Here is a 7,188-nt window from a genome sequence, read left to right as displayed (position 1 = left end):
CGACCCCTTTGAAATTTAGCACTATGAAATAGCGTTTTCAAACACAGTGACGGCGTGACATTACAGAAGATATAATTGGACTTTGTATGCCAATTATACATTGCATTTTTTTTAAATCCCTGCTGAAGGTGGTCTTGTCATTCCTTTTCCAGGTGGGCCTGTGATGACCATCTCAATAGCTCATGTTGTCAAGTTTAATTTAACATTTGCATCAATGTGACAAGTAAAGATATGCGCTGAGACTAAACAAAGCTCAACCGTCCATCCTACACCACCGACTAGATACTGAGTTTTTCTCATACAAGCTTGTTAGTAATGCTTAGCCAGAAATGTGTCATTTTAAAAACGAGTGTAATTTTAAAAACTCATACTCCTTTTCACGTTCACCATTTACAAAAACAAAATAATGTCGTAAAACGAGCCCCAGCCAGTGGCACAACTGTTAACAATGAGAAAATGGAGAGATAATCATAAAGGCGCATCCTATCTTTACATGTCAAGGCCAATTTTGAGGCTATTTTTTCATCAATCACTGATACAAAATGAAAGCATTTTTCCTCTGTCTAAGATACACTTTCCCACCAAGGTTGAAAATCTTGTGATTAAGTCTGTGAAAAAAGCCTACCAGAAATCCCAGTGAAATAGATTATTGAGAACCACTACGCTACCAAACTTTCTTCTATCCCTGTTGCAATGCGTGTCCAAATGAATCTTTCATAGATATCTGTGAATTTGACCAATGCTTATACATAGTATTTTAAAATACCATGCTTGGAGCAGTTTTCAAGATACATTTTGTATCAAAGTCTTGTAGTTTGACATTTACAAATTAACCAAACGACTGCTGACCTTACTAAGACTACTTATTTATTTCTTATTTATTGATTATTTATCTCTACTGTGTATTGATTTCTATGTGTCTGCTTGTTTCTTGTTGTGTCCATAGACTCAGCGAGTGGTGCAACTTGGCGCTGAACGTCTCCAAAAACCATGGAACTCATCCAGGAAGCTTCACTTTGCTGACCTCACTTGGACTACTTATTTATTGATTATTTATTTGGTTGTCCGTTGTTACTTGTGCACTATGTGGTGAAAGCTTTAAATCTCATTATACTTGTATAATGACAATAAAAGCATTCAATTCAATAACATAATTCTACATCCCCATTTCAGTTGGTACTTAATAGAAAAATTCCAGCATGAACTCTCCCCAGCAACAATGTGTAAAAATGACCAGCAAAAAGAGTCTAAGGTAGCCCAGTGGATGAATGGTTAGCACGTCAGCCTCACAGTTCTGGGGTTGAGGGTTCAATGTGTGGAGTTTACATATTCTCCCTGGGCTTGTGTGTGTTTTTTCTGGGTACTCCGACTTAGCTGGGATAGGCTCCAGCAACCCCCGCAACCCTCGTGAGGATGAGTCGTTCATAAAATGAATGAAAAAAAAGAATGAAAAAAAAAAGAATCTAAGCAATTGTGTTATAACATCAGGGACAATGCACCACAAATATTTTGAGAAATGTTTTGGTTTGGGAAAAATTGAATTGCAAATCACACAACAGAAGATGCACTGTCGATGAGGTGACAATTGTTTTGAAAGCAGTTGGCAACAATTGGGAAATCTAACAACCCAAAAGAATCCAAACAATTTTGTCATCTGTCATTTTTGAATATAAAATTCTAATCCATCACACAATAGGTAAGGTACTGGCATGGCTATAGTTTTGAAATCCATTTAATGGGATGTGCTCCACTATATTTTTCCATGAAAGGCCTGCACGAGAGACACAACCTGTTCTCTGGCAAAATGTCTTGATGATAAATAAGCACCCTTGAAATGTGAAATACAATGCAAATCACTCAAAAGAATCATTTCTTAACAACAGATGTTTTTTTAAAGTAACATTTGCATCGACAGGGACAGAGACGACCTTGCAAATCAGTTTTTTTGAAACCCACTACTTTAAGAAGTTACCGAGAGGATCTTAGGACAAAAAGATGGCAAAACTACCAATCATTCCCCTTACTCTCCGCCCTCGCCTTTCCACTCAGAATCCTTCCCGCCACCTCTTTCTCATTAAAATCACTTGCTGGCATGGTGATGTATTGTTAAGCACCCTTAATGGAACTTGAGGATTCTTGATGTGCCGTCATTCAAATGCTTATGCTCACTGCTGGTGAGTCTAAATTGCCCTCTGAGCTGCATTAATCTTCACCTCCTCCACTGCACATTCATTCAACTTTTGGTATTGGGGAAAGGGCAAATCTGGAATGCAGACTGTTAGTACAACAGGGTTGAACAAAAGCCTTCGCCCGGTGCCAGTTGGGAATTTTACCAACGGCCAGCGAAAAAGCGACACAATGAGGAGGCCAAAGCGGGAGAGAAAGAAAACGGCAGGGAAGCAAGGGGAAAAAAGTTATTGAAGTAGACGGGGCACGGTGACATCAATAGCATCCTAAGCAGGGCCACAAACTAGGGAGGTGACAGCTGGGGGACCCGTGTGCAACGCCACAAGGGGATTAGCAGGGTTTCGGCATCTGACACAGAGGGGATGAGCGTCACGGGCAGAATAAAGAACGTCGCGTGGATTAGAGAGCTTCCCGACACTCTACTGAAAATCATGAAGAGCTTAGAGGGATATAGATATAATTAGTGATCGGACACATAGAGAGCCATTTTTCACTTTTTCTCCAGTCGGAAGCCCCTTGGGTCGCGGCTCACATTTACATACGATCTACATATGTACATTAAAAATCAATGAGAGGCAGACCCGCTGAGGCAACATGCCCGTACGTTGATCACTTTACTAAACACACTGAACACCAGACAGACACGGCCACAGCTGACTAATGTATCCTATGAATATTAAGCCTGAATTATTCATCGGAGAGCCGTGTAAAATGCCAAACATCTTTGAATAATTGTCAGGAAACAGAATGCATGTTGGCACGCCGAGCTGATGAGCTGACACCAACACTAAACATTGTGATTCACACTGAGGACTTGGGTGATTTTACCTCCTCAAGAGGTCACAGTGTCTCAAACAATCAACTCTAACTTTTTATCGCCCAACCCTTAGATAACCGTTGCGCTGTCGAGGACCAAGGACTGAAACACACACAGCTGGTATAATCTGTAAAATAGCAGAGCAGAACTAAAAGTTGGCTGAACATCAGGACAATCTGTGACTTGAAACCCACCCACCCCCATGCGCCATTATAGAAAGCTGCCTCCGAGGCAAGTGGGACAACATAGACAGGAAGGCACATGGAGATAAGTGTGCGTGTTGTTTAGGAACACGCAGTTATCATCGTTCTCCTCCTCTGCTCTAATGGAGTCGTTATCACGAAGGACTTATCGCTGGTTCGCCGCTGAAGATCAAGAGCACAACTGTGCTTGCTGCGGGGGCTCAGTGCCCTTTGATGAACTTAGTAGAAGTTTAATTTAGGTAAATAGAAAGCCTGCTCAGCTGGCTACTAAAAGGAAACGCATGTTGTGCTCCCTTTCCTCTACGCGCTTGTTTTGGAACTTGTGGCCCTTCCTCTTTGGATCCTGTCCCTCACACGGTGCAAGCAACTCCTCATTATTGCTCACAATTGTCCTCAGTGAACCCCTTCTAACAAGTGTGTGTGTGTGTGTGTGTGTGTGTGTGTGTGTGTGTGTGTGTGTGTGTGTGTGTGTGTGTGTGTGTGTGTGTGTGTGTCCGTGTCTGTGTGTCCGTTTGATGCATGCGTCTGAAGAACAAACAATAATAAGCATGAGAAGGCAATCATTTTCTATACTTATCTATAACAACGGGAAAATTTTGCAATTAATTTCATTTTCACAGTGAAAGCATTTTGACTCTTTGTTTGAGTGAGACTGTTTCATATTGATCACATAAATATAGGTTCTATAAAGTGATTTAGTTGCACAATCTTTATGTAAACTGCATATTTGTGAATGGTTACCGTCAACATTGTCAACCAGTATTTCATACTTTGGCTTTTATTTGGGTTGTGGGCTATGGAGGACCAATGGCGGCAGTCATTGCAATGTCTGTAAGTCATAACAACAAAATATATAGGTGAACTGCGGGGGGACGGGTTTCAAAAGCAATTTTGGAAGCTTCATGCCAACTTTAGCTTTTGCTAAACTCAAAATAAGACTCATTAATTCATGTATTCATTCAGTAATTTTATTTTCCGTACGTACCTAATCCTCATGAGAAAGGCCGTGGGTGCTGGAGTTAATCCCAGGTGAGTATGTGTAGGGGGCAGGTTGCACTACTTCACAGCCAAACACAGGGTACAATGAGACAAACAGCTTTTCATACCCATTCACATACTCACGTTTGCATGTTTTGGGGGAAGTGGGAGGAAAACGGATTACCTGGGGAAAACCCACGGGTGCATTGAGAGAAGATGCAAACTCAACACAGGAAAGCCATTACATGAGATGGAACCCTTCAGCTCAGAGTTGTGAGGCGACGTACTAACCAGGCAACCACTGTGGCGGCAATCATTTATAAGACACTAAATTACAATTTATTGGCGTTCCAAACAAGATGTGTTTTCGCATTCTGCATCATTGGCATTTATCCAAGCATATTTAAAGTCCTGGAAGAGGAATTTCTTTCTTATTTTTTATGACTAGTTTTGTATTTTTAATTGCATTATAATGACTGTCAGTTATTTACAGACTTTTTCTCCCCATGGTTGAGCTGGCTTCCAATCATTTACAAATAATGAGGGTCATTTGTGTTATAGAACCATATGATGATTCATACTGATCTATTTGTTCTCTTGTAGACAACAAAACTCTAAAGTTGCCCATAGCATGGTAATTTTGTAGAAGTCCTGTTGTATGCTATACATACTTATAAGTGCCATAAATATCGGCATTTAAACGGGTCCTTTTCTCGCAAAATTTTAACCTTGCAGTTAAATAGTCCAGTGTAGGTAATTTATGGACATTTATGAACTAATGAGTTGCATGTCTTTAGTATTCAGTAAATATCCCGTATTACAAGTCAGAGACTTGTGTCTTAAAGTCTAGTGCAGCCAAATTATGGACAAATACAGAGGTCTCTTAATATTTGGTGGGTGTACATTACAGTCCAAAAATGATAGTACCCAAGAATTACAAGGATATACTCTTGCAGGATGCCATTTGAACAACTCGCAACATCATTCCTTGTCCTGAAAAGGGTTAAAACTGAAAAATAGAACAAATGCTGAATCCTCAATGTTGTCATTACCAGTTGAGATTGTGATCATCATCAGTACAGTAAGTGTTTGATGCATGCGTATGTTTTGTGCATCCATACACTTGGGGGCGAATGTAATTCATCTTTCCAATTAGTTTTATAATTATGAGGCAATAAACTTAGGTGCTCGTGGGACATTTCTCTGGCACATCCACAATTAGCATTAGAAGATGTGTTATAGTGGCAAATCTCCACTTACAAGATGAGGTTCCATTTGAAAGACAACGCAAGCTTGAGTCAGATTTAGGAGGAGAAAACGCGAATATTCCAACATGAAATGCTCTTGGGTTTTGGTGGCTTTGTGACTTGCATTGATGAAGTAATTTGAATCTCCACATCTCTTTCTCCCTTTTCTTATTTGCAATGCCACCTTCTGTGTTGGTCTTCAAAAAGAGATGCTTGGAGCTTGCCTTCAAGATCGATCTGCATTCATCACATGATCACTCGGCGAGTCTAAATTGGCTTTACCTCTAATAGCTCCAACAGAGCCGGCAGCATGCCGGAAGCCTGCGGGGCCAGACCTTGCCTAACACCACCCGTTAATTCTATCTCTCTCACACACGCATGCGACGGATTCACGGGTATTCACACACACTTTGACTCCCATTTCCATATCTTCACCAGCTGGAGGTTTCATAGCGGACATCCAACTGAATTGATGGGATGTTGCAGATCACCCGTGGTGGAAAGGGAAGATTTTTCATGTTAGTGAAAAAATATTCTCTCGTTTCTTTTTTTCAGCAGGCACACTCAGCTATATAACAAAAGTGTGCGCACAAAAGTTGTTTTGCAAACACAAGACAGCATTTGTTGTTTTAACCTACTTCATAGACAAAATGGAAAAATCGGTTGTAATGTTAATTTTGTCTGCTTGGGGTGTAGAAGCACAACTGTGGTTAACGTCCCGCAGGCAATGTGTAGGTGTCTCACACTGTGAAAAAGGAGAGGAAGTGCGTGTAAAAGAAAGCACAAGCCGGTCACGAAGTTACACTAGTGGTCAATATTCATTGACATTGTGTAGGAACATGTGTAGGAACACAACAAGACACGGCAAACTTCCTGGGATTTGGCCATGAGGCCCCTGAGATCCCAAATGGGCAGTCGTTGAATATGCCACATGACACGAGAATTCTCAACACACACTTCAAAATGTCGGCCACGGTAGTCAACGATTCTCCACGACGTGTCCGTGTAACTGAAAATGGGTGTAATCGTGTAGTCTGAGTCAGGCATTAGAATTGGCTTCAGATAGCCAAAAAGGAGGAGACATTTGGAGGTCAGATTTGGAGCATCCATGGAATTTTAATGAATTGAGACCGGTTTAGGCAAATTGTTGGCCTTCAAATGCAGGCTTCAAAGGCTCCAGAAACTGAAATGAGGGGAAACTCCGCGACGGTGTAAAACAGGTGAGGTTACATGAAAGCAATAATTGTCAGTCACCTTGTGTCATGTAAGAGTGAGAAGGAGCTTTTAATCATTTTAATTAGGGAAGGTTCAATTGAATGATTCTAAAGCAAACCAGCTCGATAGCTAAGGCCTTCACTTGTAGACATTCATTGGGAAAGTCAAAGGAAAGACAGCAATAATCTGTTCCACAGTGCTCAAAAGTATCCACTAAAACCGTTAAAAATTATAAAAGTAAGAAAGATCGGAACACACCAGGGATTCACCCCTGAATCTCAGGTCTGTGAGGCAGACGGATTATATAGTGACTGTTTGACCCACTATTTTTCTCTTTCACTCCATTTGGTAAATATTAGACATTCAAACCACAGACACAAAGACAACTAAATCCCTTCCAGTGTTTAAGGAAGATTTAGTTTGAGTTCAGTATCCTTGGAGAAACTTTTACACCAAGTCCCAACTCAAACACATCTAACAATAAAGCCCTTATCTCATTTACCTCGTATCATGTCGTGATTCAGTGTGTGTTGGAATCTCT

Source organism: Stigmatopora argus, chromosome 4 (genome assembly GCF_051989625.1).
Source record: "Stigmatopora argus isolate UIUO_Sarg chromosome 4, RoL_Sarg_1.0, whole genome shotgun sequence".
Taxonomy (NCBI): domain Eukaryota; kingdom Metazoa; phylum Chordata; class Actinopteri; order Syngnathiformes; family Syngnathidae; genus Stigmatopora; species Stigmatopora argus.
The sequence above is the reverse complement of the archived record's forward strand: the minus strand, read 5'-3'. Positions refer to the sequence as shown.